Genomic DNA, 16,005 nt, shown 5'->3' with positions numbered 1-16,005 from the left:
AACACAATGCTGAGGTTGTTTTCTAGCATGAGTTGCATCTGAAACTTGGTCCCAGATGTGTACTTCCAGAAGAACTCGGGGTACACTGCTCCCTAAGATCCATATTCATTTTGGACCTGAAAAGATTATTTTAGAAGTTTAGTGTGCAAGAAGAATTTGTTCGGTATGCCAGAGTCCTTCTTTTAAAAGTATCACTCATGTGATTAGTCCATCTAGAATTCAAAACACGGGTCATACTTTAGGCCAACGAATAATTACAGTACCGTTGCATACTTTTAGGCGTTTATCGGTTTCTGTCCCAATTTACAAAATTGACTCCACTTTATAAAACACGTTTCGGTAGGAAAATAAAGGCCAGATTTGGATTCCAATTTAATAGATCTATTGAGAATAAACAGCTATTTATTGAAAAAGTAGCCAATAGGCAGCTGTAGAACATGTCGCCACAACATTGCACTAGGGAACACTTATTTCCGGTGCAAAATCAGGTTCAAGCATGGTCTTCCGGTTAGACAACTACCCTTACAAGAAGTACAACTCTTCCCATCGATCATAGTGAAAACTACTTATTTTTATATTTTATAGTTCCTGAGTATCAGCCGATTAAAAATAAAAAGTTTGTCCTGGGGTTTTGAGGGTTAAGCATTTCACCAAAAAATATTTATATTATTCTGTCTGAAATCATCCCAAACTATTTCACACATTTTTTTATGGAATTCAATTGAAAATGCATCAAGCAATTCAACCATTTCCTGAAGTGAGAATATTTCTGGAATTTTTCATGAAAATGTATCCCACAAAGAATTTGTTATAAAAATAATGAAAAAATCTGAAAGATTTTTAAAAAAGTATTCATATTTTTCAAATTATTTTAAGGATTGTCTGCAAAATTCTGTAAATTTTACCTGATTAATGTTTTTTTTCGTTATATACTGAAATTCCATTTCAAGTTCTTTTAGTTTTTTTTTTCTCTTCAATTACTTAACCTAATTTACAGCTCTATTTGTCCACTAAGGCACTGCGTGAGCGATTCCAATTGGAAGCTGTACTTACGCTTTGTACAGCGCCTAAATGTATTCTATTCTAATTCTACTATATCTAACTGGTTGCCGATGCGCTGCTTTCACTTTCTACCCTATCATGGTAGAATGATGAGCACGAGGATGTTGATATGTGGCTGTTGGTTGTTCCTTTTCCAGTCCGATTGGGTGTCCATTATGAGGTGCCGTTCGCCGATGTCTAAGTATTCGGATACATTTGAGCCATGGGCTCAGAAGAGGGTCAGTGTCAGCTGCTTTCAGGGAGAAACAGCAACTGACGAAAGTACCGGGGCTGGGATCGAAGCCATGACCATCTGCTTATGAAGCAAACGTGTGACCAATTGCGCCACGAGCCCCGGCAAGTTCTTTCAGTTATTCCACTAGATTTTTACAAGAAATTAAATATTCTTGATGATCCAAAATTTCCGAAATTGCGAAAAACATGAAATTGTATCTTTCATCATCAACCCGCCAGAGGGTTCACGAAAATGTCTCCAAAGCTTCCAGTGTTGGGAATACTCACTTGCAAGAGTGATACTCACTTGCTTCTATCTCAGTCCTGAAGCATGCTATCAAAAAATGATGTTTGAAGGGCTTTTTGACTGTAGTTTGATCTAAAAGTTTTCCAAATAAAGTAAAGGCCGCTGACGCATGCCATATGTGTGAGAGAGCTGTGAGTACTAGTTGAGTTGAGTTCGTGTAATTTTTACTCACCTTGTACTCACAGTTCTCTCACGATTTTGGTATGCGTCTGCAACTTTTACTTTATTTGGCAAACTTTTAGATTAAACTACAATCTAAAAACCCTTCGAACATCATTTTTTGATAGTATGCTTCTGGACTGAGATAGAAGCAAGTGAATATAACTTTTCGCAAGTGAGTATTCCCAACACTTAGGTATTTTTGGAAATCACACGAATAATCCGTTGGATTTAGCTTGAGAGCGCTCCAGTTATTCCAAATATTTTAATGGATAACTTATTCAATCATAAATGTCATTAGAAACTCTGATAGAACTCTGGTAGAATTTTATTTTAGACTAGGTTTTTCAAATCCCATATAGTTGAAAAACGTCATAAGTATTATGAATTTGTCTTAGAAAACAAAACTAAATTTCTACAATGATTATTTTTTTAACCCTATTTTAAACCACATGTGATTTGGAAGCTCCATAAAGGTGAAACATACCCCACATATGTATTTATGGGGTCTCCAGTTAGCCTAGTGGTTATGGCTATGGAGATGGTGGATTCGATTCCCGTTCCAGGAAAATTTTCACGACTCCCTGGGCATTGTCCTTGCCTCACAATATACAAATTCATGCAATGGAAGGCAAAGAAAGCCTTTTAATTAATAACTGTGGAAATGGTCAAAGAACACTAAGTTGAAGAGAGACAAGCCAAGTTCCAGTGAGAACGTAGAGCCGTATAGAAGAAGAGGAAGAAGAAGATATATGAGGCAAGCAATATACCGTCAGAATTCGTTACACACGTTACCATCCACGTTTCAGTACAGTTTCAGTTCAGTTTTAGTTCGGTTTCAGTTCAGTTTCACTTCTCAGATTACTTTATGAGCTATTAAAAAAATAAATAGTTGTCAAAGAGTGGGGCCCAGAAAAAAAATGTAAAACAAATTTGAGTATTAAAATAAAGTGTAAAGATCCGAATAAATAGTCCTTTTCAAACTCAGTGAACATGAACGTTTTCACATGTTAAGATAGGCCCCTCATAAACAGTGTTATATGAGGACGAACCTGCCATCGCAAAATTGTAACTCATTAGCACATATGACCTCGTTCGCCATACTGATCCGGTCATCCGGCTATTTAAAGCCAAAACAGTTCACCTGCCTCCAAGAGTAAACACACATCTCAACGCGGAATCGGAACAGCAAAACTCAGTCAATTTGTAGTGCAAATAGTTCAACTAACCGGTGACCATCAACGAACGTTTCCAGCAGCAGCCAGCCATTCATCGATGCTTGCAATTGTAAATTGAGCACCGCACACAAGTCGGTCACCACCCACCAACCGACCGGCCAACGATCAACGCATCGATCGAAGATCGTGATTGTGCGATCATTTCCAACCGGTAAATATTTGCGATCATATGGATGCAAAACTGCACACGGGTGGTGTCTTGCAGTCCGGTCCGGTGGTAGTGACCACCCGAGCAGAATCAGAATCAGGCAATCAAAATACTTGAGTAGTATTGATTGAGTTTTATAGAATAGATGTGCTAATTTATAGACAAATTAATATCTTAGTTACTAAAACACTATATTGAAATATCATGATCTTGATCAAAACATAAAAATTAGTCTACATGTTTAATTTGGGTAACGTGTTCATCATTACGCAGTTGAAGGAAAATCATGAGTTATAAGCAAAATTTAAACGTTGTTGGACTATCAAAACTCCAAAAAATAATAAGCAGATTTGTCAAAAAATCATACTTAACGATGGATTAAAATCGAGTCTAGTCCTTGCATACCATTCATTCTTGGGGAGCGGCTTACTACCTTGGTTTAAACGAACGACTTCCCCACGGAATGAAAACATGTTTACCTACACACAAAGTGCCCTCGAACACAACCCGTTGTTGACACATGTTGCACTTCATTTACTTTTGGATGAACCACCCACACCGATTACGATGTGGCGCCCGTTTGTTTAAAATATCCCACCAGGGCAGAGGAGAGCGCCACTTACATGAGAGAACGATTTCAAGTGGTAAAAATCTAAATGGAACATGAAGTTGATTGATAGTTTTGTTGAATGATATTCAACCAACACGAATCACCAGGTTGGCTAGTATCCGCGAAAAGAAGGACAACACTTTTTTTATGGCTAATTTGTTAACATTTTTGTGATTGCATTTCAAGCAACATGCATATTCGATTCAGTGACTACAGTCAGCGCTGCACCACCATGTGTGCTTCTGTTCTGTTCGATTCTGTTGTCGGCCGGATCGGAGAGTGGGTGGGACAATTATTGCATCCCGTTCTGAGTGGCGGGCGTGGGTAATTAAAATGTACCATTAAATCGTCTCACAATGGCGACACGACGCTGAAGATGAGAATGCACTGGGGCTAGACTGGGGACTATCTGCGAGAGGAGGAACGCAGGGAGTACGTGAATGAGGTAAGTTAAATCATTCAAGCAAACCAAATGCGGATGCAGTTCCGTATTCCGTCATTTGCTTATGGAGACGGTAATGATCGCGTTAAGACCGATGTTCGGTATGTGGAATCTAACTGTGTAAAAGTAGAAAATCATTATTAGCATTAATAGCTATCTCCGTGGTTTAGGTAGTCCGTTTATTCCACGCCAGATTTATTTACGTCCACTTTTTTACGTCCAGAATTTAGATTAACGTCCATTTCAATCATTGCTCTAAATCTCGAATAGTTCTCTGAATATACACATATAATGTTCAGTAAAGTTCGAACAGACAGCAAAGGCCAACTAGTGGTAGCTCCTGGGAACACTGTTCAAATAGAGTCATATATTGTTGAATATTTTACATATTAATGTCTGCAAAATATTATACTCTTCAGCATAATTTAAGTAGACGTAAAATTTGGTTTTTCATAATTATCTCTGCAATTGACAACACTGCATCAAACATCGATCAACACGGTTATGCGATAATAATATCGAATTCGAATGTTCAGTTAAGACTATGAATAAGTCAAGTAGCATCTTTGGCATCATTTAGAAACACATAGATTTTTAACGTGATTGAATAACATGGAACTCTTGCAGTAGCTGGTAACACTGGTCATGCAGATTCAAATATAGCTCAATATCACAGATCCGGTGTGAGATAGGCCATTCGAATGTTCGACTATGTTATAGTACACCTCAAGTGCAGTGCATTGTTTCACGATGCGACACAAAAAATAAATTATTGCTGGTAACACTGATCATACAGATTCAAATATAGCTCAATATCTCTAATACCGTAATGGCACCTCAAGTGCATTGTTTCACCATGCGACACAAAAAACATGTTATTGCAGGCAACACTGCACTGATCATGCAGATTACAATAAAGCTCAATGCAGATCCGACTCGATTTATCCGGGTGACACCAAAAAGGAATCTCGAGAAACATTCCCGAGAAAATGTTTTAAGAATTCTTAAGGGAGAAATTCTTGTAATAATCCACGGAGGAATCTCAAAAGTAAGAATAATTGAAGAAATCCTGTTAAGAATTCCAAAGCTATCCCAGGAGGAATCAATGAAGGAATTCTGACACAATTCCGGCGAAAAAATTAAGATCATGGATTGAATTTCAGAAGAAATCTAGTCAGGCATATCTGGAGGAGATCCTGATCCTGGAAGAATCCAAGGCAGAAATCCTTAGAGAAACATGCCGGAGAGAATTCCAGGGGTATTTCCTAAAGACCTCTAAAGAAATAATTGATGAAACTCTACTAGCAATGATGCATGTCCTAAAGATTGTGAAACTATTGAGAACTTGAGCTACAGGTCCTAAACCCTGGTAAAGGAGGAAGGCTGCGATGGCTGTTATTCATGGCCATCGTGTAAAGCAAAAATGGATAAACCCCACTGCCACGGTGTCATGCGACCCGTGCCGAGGGCTGAATGGCTGAGGGGGTTCTAAACATTCTCAACCGCGAACGGAGCTACAGTACAAAAGTGTGAAGGTCGGGATAATACCCACAGACTTTCCCACCGTCCAACTCACTACAGCCCACCTACAAGAAGCACTCCTGCTCAGAGTAGTTTAACAGCGAAACGAGCCAATAAAACCCAAATTCAATAGCCTGATCTACAAATCTGGTTACATGGTTCTAATCTGTAAGGATCAAGAGACTGCTGAGTGGTTAAAGAGAATATCCCCATCCATGAAACCCTGGGAAGTTGTAGAGTTGTAGATTGCAATGGACGAATAACTCAGAGTTCCAGAAAAAATATCTCAAAAAAATAAGCTATTCTAATAATTGAGGTTTTTATCCACAATTATCATACTTTTTTACTCGAGAACCACAGCAAATTTCGCCAAGTATTTCTTCAAGAGAACCACTTTAATCATAGAACTTTACCAAATAACAAGCTTGGTTGAATGGCTAAGTTTTGTGATGTTTATTTATGGAATACAAAAACAGCATGCCAAATATTCCAGATATGGATCCAATTCAAACAAACGTCATTCTAAGAGAAAAAAACCCGGGATTTTTTTACGAATTCTTTCAAGGACATTTTCAGAAATTCCTTTATGCATTTATTTAAGATCTTCTTCAGGGATTTTTTTCAGAAATTTCACAAGGAACTTTTCCAGGTGTTTTTCCTTCGTGAATTTTTCCTTGAGCATCTTCCGATAGTGATTTTTTCGGGGTTTGTTCCAAGAAATGCTTCAAGAATTCCTCCCATGATTCCTTCAGAAATTTTTACAGATACTTCTGCAAGGATGCATCGACGAATTCCTCCTGGAATTTGTCCATAGCTTCCTTCAGTGATTCCAACATGGATTGCTCCAAAGAATTTTTTAAGAATTCCTCTATGGGTTTTACCATACATTCCTCCGGGAATTTATCCTGGGATATTAATAGAGGTTCCTCCAGTGATTGTTCCAGTGCTTTTTTTCGAGGATTTATCCAGGGATTCCAAAGGAATGTCAACAGAAATTCTTTCAGGTATTTTTGCAAGTGTTCCTTCAGAGATTTCTTCAGCGATTACTCCATATATTCCTTCAAGGATTCCACTAGAGATTGCTCCAATAATTCCATAAGGAATAATTCAAAGTATTTCAGCAGAAATATCTTCCAGAAACCCTTACCGGACATTTTGCCAGAGATTTGCTAAAAAATTATCCAGGTTTTCCTTAAAACATTGTACAAAACATTTTTTGGGATTCCACTCAATGATTCCAACAATAATTCGTCCAAAAATTATTGCAGACATGGATTCCTTCATATTTTTTTTTCGTGCAGAAACTCTTCCTCCAGGGATTCACCCGGGAATTTCTTCTGTGACTCTTTCAGGAACAACTCCAGGGATTAATTTAAAAATTCTTCTAAGGATTCCCCCAGGAGCACTTTTTAGAATTCCTTCAGGAGTTCCTCTTGGAATTCTCTCAGGAACTCATCCAGAAATTAATCCAGTACTTGCTCCAGGGACCCTTTGGGGATTTCCTTAGGAATGCCTCTAGGAACTGTTTCTGGAACTCCTGCAGGGATTTCTTCGGGAACTGCTACAAAGATTACCTTCAGGATTTCGCTAAGCATTCCATCTGCAATTTCTTCAGGAATTATTCCTGGAATTCCTCCAAGAATTTTTCAAGGGATTTCTCCACGAATTTCTTCAGAGATTTCTCTAGGAATTATTCCAGGAATTCCTTAAGAAATGCCTCTAGATAATCCTTGTTTTGGAGTGTTTCTAGCGATTCCTCCAATAATCCCTTCAGGCATTCCTCTAGCATATCCTCCAGGGATTCCTCCATGGATTCCTTCAAGAATTTCTGCAGGGCATAACTCGAGAATTTCTTCTGTGTTCTGGAACAACTTATTTTAAACAATCCGAGGAGCCTCCCAGGAACTATTTTTAGGATTCCCTCAGGAATCTTTCATTCTTTAGGAATCCTGTATTCTTTAAGGAACTCCTTCAGGAATTAATTCAGTACTTCTTTCAGGAACTGTTTAAGGATTCCCTAAGGAACTCCTCTTGAAATTGCTTCCGGGATTCTTTCTGGAGTTTCTCTAGGAATTTTTCGAGGGATTCCTCTGGGAATTCTTGCAAGGATTTCTCTAAAAATTCCTCCAGGAATTCATCTAAATAGAAATTCTTCCAGAAATTCTACCCGAAATTCCTCTAGAGATTTCTCCAGGAGTTCCTCTAGAGATTCCTTTAGTAATTCCTACTGGCATTCCTCAAGTATGTCTTCCAGTCATCCCTCCAAGAATTCTTACAAGATATTTTTCAGAGATACCTCCAAGAAATCCTCCATGGTTTCCTCAATTTATTCCTTCAGGACATCCTCCAGGCATTCCTCCAGTAATTACTCCCGGGATTCTTCCAAGAATTCCACTAGGAATTCCTACAGAAATATATCCAGAAATTCTTCAAGGGATTTTTTCCAAAGAGTCCTACAGGAATTCCTCCAAGGATTTCTCCAGGAATTACTTCAGGGAATCTTTCAAAAATTTCACACGGAATTCTCCTAGGCATTTTTCAGGAAATTTTCCAGGCAATCTTCCAGGGATTCCTCCTTGGATTCTTGCAGAGATTCCTCCAGGAATTGCATCCTGGGATACATCCGGAAATCCATGCAGGCATTCCTCCAGGAATTTCTTCAGGGCTTTCTCCAGCAATTTCACCAGGAATTAATCAAGGAATTCCATCATAAATTATGTCAGCAATTCATCCACGAATTTCTCCAGGAAATTCTTTAAAAGTTCTTCCAGGATAATCTCTAGGAATACCTTCAAGAATTTTTATCAGGGATTCCTCCAAGAATTCTTTCAGATTTTCCTCTAGGAATTGCTGCAGGGATTCGTCTAGGAATTCCGCTTAAAAGTTTTCAAGGAGCTTCTTCAGGGATTTTTCCAGGGATTTCTCCACGAATTTCTCCAAGTTTTCTCCCAGGGATTCCTTCATAAATTCCTTCGAGGATTTCTCTAGAAATTCCTCCAGGAATTTCTCAGGGGATTGTTCAGAAATTCTCCCAGAGTTTCTGTAGAGATTCCCACAGGAGTTCATCCAGTAATTGTTGTAAGAATTCCTCCAAAGATTTCTCCAGGAATTCCTTCAAGGATTCCTCCAGCAATTCCCATTGGAACTTCTCCAGGAAATTCTCCAGCAATTACCCCAAGAATATCTTCAGGAATTCTTCCAAAAATATGGAATTGCTCCTGGACATCCTTCAGAAATTATGTCGGCCATTTCTCCAGGATTTTTTTCAGAAAATCTTCCGGGGATTTTTTTCAGAAATTCTTCCTGGAAATTCTCCAGTAATACTTTCAGGAATTTTTCAGGGATTCCTCCAGGCATTTCTCCAGAAATTTCTCCTGAGATACCTTCCTGAATTGCTTCAGGGATTCCTCCAGGGATTTCTGCTCGAATTTCTCCAGGGATTTTCCCAGGAGTTCCTCCAGAAGTTCATCTAAGGATTCTTCCAGCATATCATCTAGAGATTTCTTCAGAAATTCTTCCAGGAAATTCTCCAGGAATACATTCAGTAATTTTTCAGGGATTTCTCCAGGTATTCCTCCAAGAATTCATCTAGAGTTTCCTTCAGGGATTTCTTCACAAATTTCTTCAAGGATTCCCCCAAAGATTGCTTCAGAAGTTCCTTCGAGGATTTCTCCAGGAATTCCTCCAGAGATTTCGTTAGAAATTCCTCCAAGATTTTCTCAAGGGTTTTTTTTTTAAATAAAAAAATAGAAATCTCCCAGAAGTCCTCTAGAGATTTCTCTATTAATGTATGCAATAATTATTTCAGGAATTCCTCTAGAAAATCCTCTAGGAATTTCATCATGGCTTCCTCCAGAAATTCGAACAAGAATACTTTTAGATAATCCTCCAGGCATTCCTCCAGCATTTTATCCAGAAATTTCTCCACAAATTTGTTCAAGGATTCCCCCAAGGACGTCACTAATTGAGTTGCATTTGATTAGCGGTAGAACAAAAGAGACAACTAGTGGTTTGCAATGTTTATCTGCGCCACCTGTATCTGTACCTCATTGGCTTCTGATCACACCATATGGGGAAGTACCAATATAAACACCAGAGGTGAGTACCTGTTACAGTTTCTCTCTTCCAAGAACATTGACATATGTAATGTTGGTGACAAGCCCACGCTCACGCCAATACGCCATTTGTCAGGAAGTTTTGGACTTGACTCTATGTAGTCGGTCTATTTCTCATAAAATAAAAAAACTGGCATGTTTCTGAAGGAAACATTACACAATTGGAAGATGCGTCCAAATCCATTAAAAACAAAATCCTTAACGCCTACCAAGAGAGCAGTCCAACTAAATCAACTAGATCGAGCAGAGACGTTCCATGGTGGAATAAAACTCTTGAGAAGCTAAGAAACACTGCACGTAGGGAATTCAACCGTGCCAAGCGAACAATCGGCGATTGGAGCCTATACAGAAAGGCCCTGACGAACTACAACAAAGAAATAAGGTCAGTCAAACGGAAATCGCGGATTCTAATGTGTGAACCCGGATAAAAAATTACCATTCATTACATGGAAAATATGATTAACATATGACTGATATTATTGTTCACAACAAAACACACAGTAGATATATTGTTACTTTTTACAATAGAAATCAAGCCCATATAGTTCGTACAATAAGTCAACATTAGCTTTGTTAGTGACTAATTGAGTCGATTGTTTTTCAATAGTTCTTTAATAATTTAAAGTTACTATCAGTAAAAACTAATTTGAGTTGATTTTATACAGTTGGAGAAGTGCCTGCAAAGTTCTCATGGACTTTTTATTAAAAAAGAGTATATTTCTCAATTACACTTAAAAACAATTCGTAACAAATAAATAACAGTAAATATTATTGTTGCTTGGATCATGTTATTCTGGCACGGTAAAGGCTGGGTATGCTGCGCAATTCAGATCCCATTGTGATCCACTAGCCTCTGCCCAGCAACTCCTATCCCTACCTCCAAATGAGCTCTTTCGATTAGGCTAAAGAAAATGGCAATATGTATTCAATTCGCTAAACAATCCAATTGAACCGTTGTTAAAATAAACATGCAATAATACATATTTGTTGTTACATAAACAGATTTCGCCTTTGAAAAACCATAGAATTCATATTTCTCGGTAACATGCTTCTCCAGTTTCTCCTGCGGTGGCTGTTGTCAATACGCTGGGATTACGAACGCGCCCGCAAGGAGACAGTGAAGGTCGCACACGCCCCAGCATACAAAAAACCGCGTGGATGCGACGTTTGAAGAACCGGATCGCTACATTGCGGACCAAGATTGGTCGATTAACACAGTACAAGCAGGGGATTCGATCAACGAGGCTAGTTCGTTATGTTGCTGAAATTGTGAAGCCCACAGAACTGCTAGATCTCACAGAAGTCAACATTACGAAGATCCTCGACACCCATGTACAGCGGTTGAGTGCTCTTGCGAAACGATTGCGGCGTTATGGAGAATGTTCGATTTTGGTATGATTTTTTGGTATAAAAAACGACGATTCATGGGCGGATGGCGGAATGCTTCAACATGGTGCTAGAAGACCCCACACAGCTACCACAGTTCATTACCAGGGGTATCACTTATCTTCTGCCGAAGGACCAAAACACAGCTGACCCAGCAAAGTACAGACCAATAACGTGCCTTTCAAGTCTGTACAAAGTGCTGTCGTCGGTAATAGCGAGGAGGATACAAGCCCACTGCGATGCCAACAACGTGATGACCGAGGAACAAAAAGGGTGTCGCGAAAACACGCAAGGCTGCAAAGACCAGGTCATCATAGACGCAGTCATTGTGGGTCAAGCAACCGAAAAGCAGTGGAACCTGAGCATGATGTACATCGACTACAAGAAGGCGTACGACTCAGTACCGCACTCGTACCTTCTTAAGGTACTGCAGTTGTACAAGGTAGGCGGGGACGTCATGAGGCTGATGCAACACGCTATGGGAATGTGGAGCATGTCCCTACAAATTACCGACGGAACAGCTGTGTTGCGGTCCAGAACTCTCAGCATCAGGAGGGGGATATTTCAAGGCGATACCTTTAGTCCGCTATGGTTCTGCCTAGCGATGAACCCCCTCAGCAGAGCACTCAGCCAATGCAACTATGGCTACCAACTGAAAAGTGGGGGAAGGAGTACAAGAATAACCCACACCTTCTTTATGGATGACCTGAAGCTGTTTGCGGAATCAATACAGAGGCTGCATCAACTGTTGCAGCTTGTGACGGTGTTCAGCAACAACATCCGGATGGAGTTTGGAATTGACAAATGTCGGTCAGTCCATCTTCGCCGGGGTCAAGTAGTGGACGCCAGCTGTTTCCGCGTCAATGAACAGGAGGAGAATCGGAATATGGTTGAAGGCGAAGCGTACAAATACCTCGGCTTCGTGCAACTGAGAGGTACTCGCCACACAGCGATCAAGAAGCAACTGCAGGACAAGTTCTTGCATCGTGTCAACTGTGTTCTGAGGAGCTTTCTGTCAGCCGGCAACAAGGTGTAGGCGATCAACACGTTTGCTGTGCCCCTGTTGACCTACAGCTTTGGGGTGGTAAAGTGGACCAAGACTGACCTAGAGGCGTTAGAACGAGCAGTACGAGTAGCGTTCACCAAGCACCGCATGCGCCATCCAAAGTCGTCCATCGAGAGAGTCACCCTGCCACGCGCAGTAGGAGGAAGAGGCGTCACCAATATCCAGACACTATGTGTCTTCCAGATCCAGCAGTTGCGGGCATATTTCATAGAAAGCTAGAACCGTCATGAAATGTATCGTACTGTATGTGAAGCTGACCACGGTTACAGCGCCCTGCATCTGGCGCAGGAGGATTACCAGCTGAACTGCGACATCAAAACCGTTGACGAGATGATCGTAGCGTGGAAGCAGAAGGAGTTGCATGGGACGCACCCCCATCAACTGGAGCTCGAGCACATCGATAAGGCGGCGTCGAACGCGTGGCTGGTGCGGGGTGACCTTTTCTCGGAAACAGAAGGTTTCATGGTAGCCATCCAGGACCGGGTAATTGCGACGAAGAACTATCGGCGGTACATATTGCACGAAGACGTGGAGGACCGCTGCAGGAAGTGCAATTCAGTAGGAGAAACGATCGAGCATGTCGTTGCAGGCTGTTCAGTGTTAGCTGGATCTGCCTACCTCGATCGTCACAACGAAGTTGCCAAGATTGTGCACCAACAGCTTGCTTTAAAGCACAACTTGGTCGACAGATGTTTACCCTACTACAAGTACCACCCGGACCCGGTTCTGGAAAATAGTTTCATAAAGCTGTACTGGGATCGCGAGATCATTACGGACGTCCTCATTCGTGCCAACCGGCCCGACATTGTGGTTTACGACAAAAGGATGAAGCGGGTAACCCTCATCGACATCGCTGTACCGTTAGACCATGATGTTCAATCAACGTTCTCCGGCAAGATAACCAAGTACCACGACCTAGCGGAGGAGTTGAAGCAGATGTGGCACTTGGAGGACGTCCGTATAGCTCCGGTTGTCCTCTCTCCTAAGGTCCCTAGACGAGCTGGAATTGAAGAAGGACCTGAACAGCATCCTGAAAGCACATAACGTCAACCATTTTTTATTGTAAAAGTGCCATTTACCATTCGCCGAATGGTATAGAACAATATGGGTGATAGTGAGTGTGCTGTGCAAATTACAATACGTTTTATGATGAATAATTTTCAAAAAAATGGTGTTTTAACAATAAAATTTATCGTATTTTTATGATATTTTTTTATCAGGGAAAGCATAGAGAAGACACCCGTAATGACCGGACTCTAAAAAACTCTTTCAAAACACAACTCCAATGGTGTGGATAGCCTCCGAAAGACGGATGGTTCGCTCACTGTAGAGATTATTTAGAAAATTTAAAACCATGACTCAAATCCTTACTCCCTACAAGCTTAAGCCGGTTCACTGATCCAGTACGATCTGAATCAGCAACGCTACATTGAAAATTAACAACAAAAAAAACGGCCCCAAAAGTGCCGGAGTGCATCAGTCAAAGCCAAAGCGACTGACTGATGCCATGCCACGCGGGATGGAACCAAACAGCGCCATTCGGCTTCTCGCATCGTACGTGCGCTATGCTCATCTCCGTGTGCCAGTGAGTCTTGGTCTGAATCATTTGCAAAGCAGCTTCAAAATATGCATATAGGTACTTACACGAAGATCGTTTTTTCGTCTTGGACTTCTTTTTGTGTGCGAGACGACGGCGGCGACGTTTCCTCGCATCAACATCCCAAGTTTTAAACCTTCATTATAAATAGAGACGGATTTGTCCTGTCACGGAGCCATCCCGACCATAATTCCGTCATCACTGGGCACTTGACCGGTTGCTTACCTCTCACGATGGGCAGATACGTAAATATTCAGCGAAATACTGTGAATGGTTCGATCCAGGAACACTACGAGTTTCTTCACGGTTTTATGAAGGCCACGTTATTCTGCGTCTCTATATCAGAATCGTTGACTCACGGTCTCGATTGATTTCACGGCGATCGTTTTCAGTCGGCTTGTCGCGCATAAATTTCACTCTCTATGACTTAATCCACATCCGTTGCACTTATCCAATAAACCCATGCGCACCGTGCCAACTTTTCAACGTAGAAACGATGACGTCGTTTTTCACCTCACTTCGATACTCCCCGTATTAACGATTTTCAGGAGTACTTTTCCAGGTCTGCTAGCAATAGACCATTCTCACCCACTGAAAATTGGTTCAATTATTAGGAGTTTTCCTGCTGTCGGCTGCTCGCGCTAGTATTTCACATGAATTTCACACTTCGTTTTCGACGTCAACGTCCTAAACACTCTTGTGGAAAACCCCAACTCGTGGATAGCACTACACTTCGATCCCACACCCCACTTTGCCTGTTGCCGAGGTATAGGGACGGTGTAAAGAGAGGTAATCCAATATCGTTTCGTTTTCCCGCGAGAACGCACGCGGCGGCGCAAAACTGTTTCGAAACCGCTCCCTCGGCGGATGAAACACTACTGGCGATGTCCACGGGAGCAGGCAAATATTGTGATTTTTCGAAAGTAGAATTTTATAAATATAGTCCCGTCGACGACTAAGACGACGGCAACGACGACGACGACGCCGGCCGTCTCCGTGTGTCGGAAAGATCGTGAATTGTGACGAAAAACGCTCCGCAGCAATGAAGTGACGATGAAATGCTAACGACATCATCGCGCTTTGCGGTCCTGACGGACGGAGGGGCTTCATTCCGTTCGGAGATTGAGCAAATTTTTACTGAAACTGAATCGTGCAGATGCCGCACGCAGCATGCACCGTGTACGCTTTGGGAGTTCAAATCAAATGGAATGTAAATTATGAGTCCCTTTTTGAATCTTACGGAAGCAGGGAAAACCAATTCTTCACTTCAAGTTATTTTATATTTTGTCTAGCTGAATCCCAGGCGAGCGTGGCATCTACAGTAATGATAATAATATATTACTGAGAGTAGCTCAGCCATCTCTCTTTCTTAACTGAAAAATGGTTCAAATTTGTATCGGAACATGCTTCTTACCCACGAAATACACATTTCGTGTTCAGCAGCCAGGATAATTCTCAGTTGCACCCCTTCCAGAGGGGCTCTCACACCACCAAAAAACATTCCGAGATATGCAGAAACTTCTGTTTCTTTTGTATGAGATCCCTCCCCATCCCAAAAATTGCATATAGACATTCACTTCCTTCAAAAACACCCAAGTGAGGGCTTATGGCATTGTTGACTGCATATTCACATCATATTCTAAGTGGATGGTCAATCCATAGGCTATTATTGAGTTGTCTATCTGGGGGTATCAGAAAGGTGATCAGACTTATCCTTACATGGCGACCGTGACAGGACCCTAGGTTTAAAATGTCTGAATTTCAAATCGTTCATATGTTCATTTATTTAGTTCAACATCAATTTCATAATAACACTGAATCAAAAATTTATCGCCATAATACTCGATTTGCTGCAGCTCTCCAACGTCGGTCACACCCAACGATCGCCAGATCCCGTTCCACCTGATCCACCCATCGTACTCTCTGAGCTCCATCGTGGTTCATCGTTCGCCGCCACACACCATTCTCCCGCACGCCGCCGAAGATCGTCGCTCAAAAACTCCGACTGCTCGTCCATGTCTCGTGTCCGTAGAGGACCACCGGTCGTATTAGCGTCTTGTACATATAACATTTGGTGCGGGGTGAATCTTTTTTGACCGCAGTTTCTTCTGGAGCCCGTAGTAGGCACGACTTGCACAGAT

General features: G+C 41.2%; 1 protein-coding gene across 2 annotated transcripts in view; it reads right to left on the bottom strand.

The window, feature by feature from the left end:
* The window catches only part of LOC109430168 (uncharacterized), a 53,066-nt gene that overhangs the window by 16,064 nt on the left and 20,997 nt on the right, over nucleotides 1–16,005 (bottom strand). The window contains exon 1 of one of the 2 annotated variants that reach the window (XM_019706213.3): nucleotides 14,090–15,102. The exons of the other annotated variant lie outside the window; for it this stretch is intronic. The gene's annotated coding sequence lies outside the window, so the exon portion shown is untranslated. Of the gene's footprint in view, nucleotides 1–14,089; nucleotides 15,103–16,005 lie in introns of those variants that run through there. 2 annotated transcript variants of the gene reach the window in all.

This window comes from Aedes albopictus, chromosome 2, assembly GCF_035046485.1.
Source record: "Aedes albopictus strain Foshan chromosome 2, AalbF5, whole genome shotgun sequence".
In the NCBI taxonomy this organism is placed as follows: Eukaryota; Metazoa; Arthropoda; class Insecta; order Diptera; family Culicidae; genus Aedes; species Aedes albopictus.
This window is presented reverse-complemented; position numbering and strand designations above follow the sequence as displayed.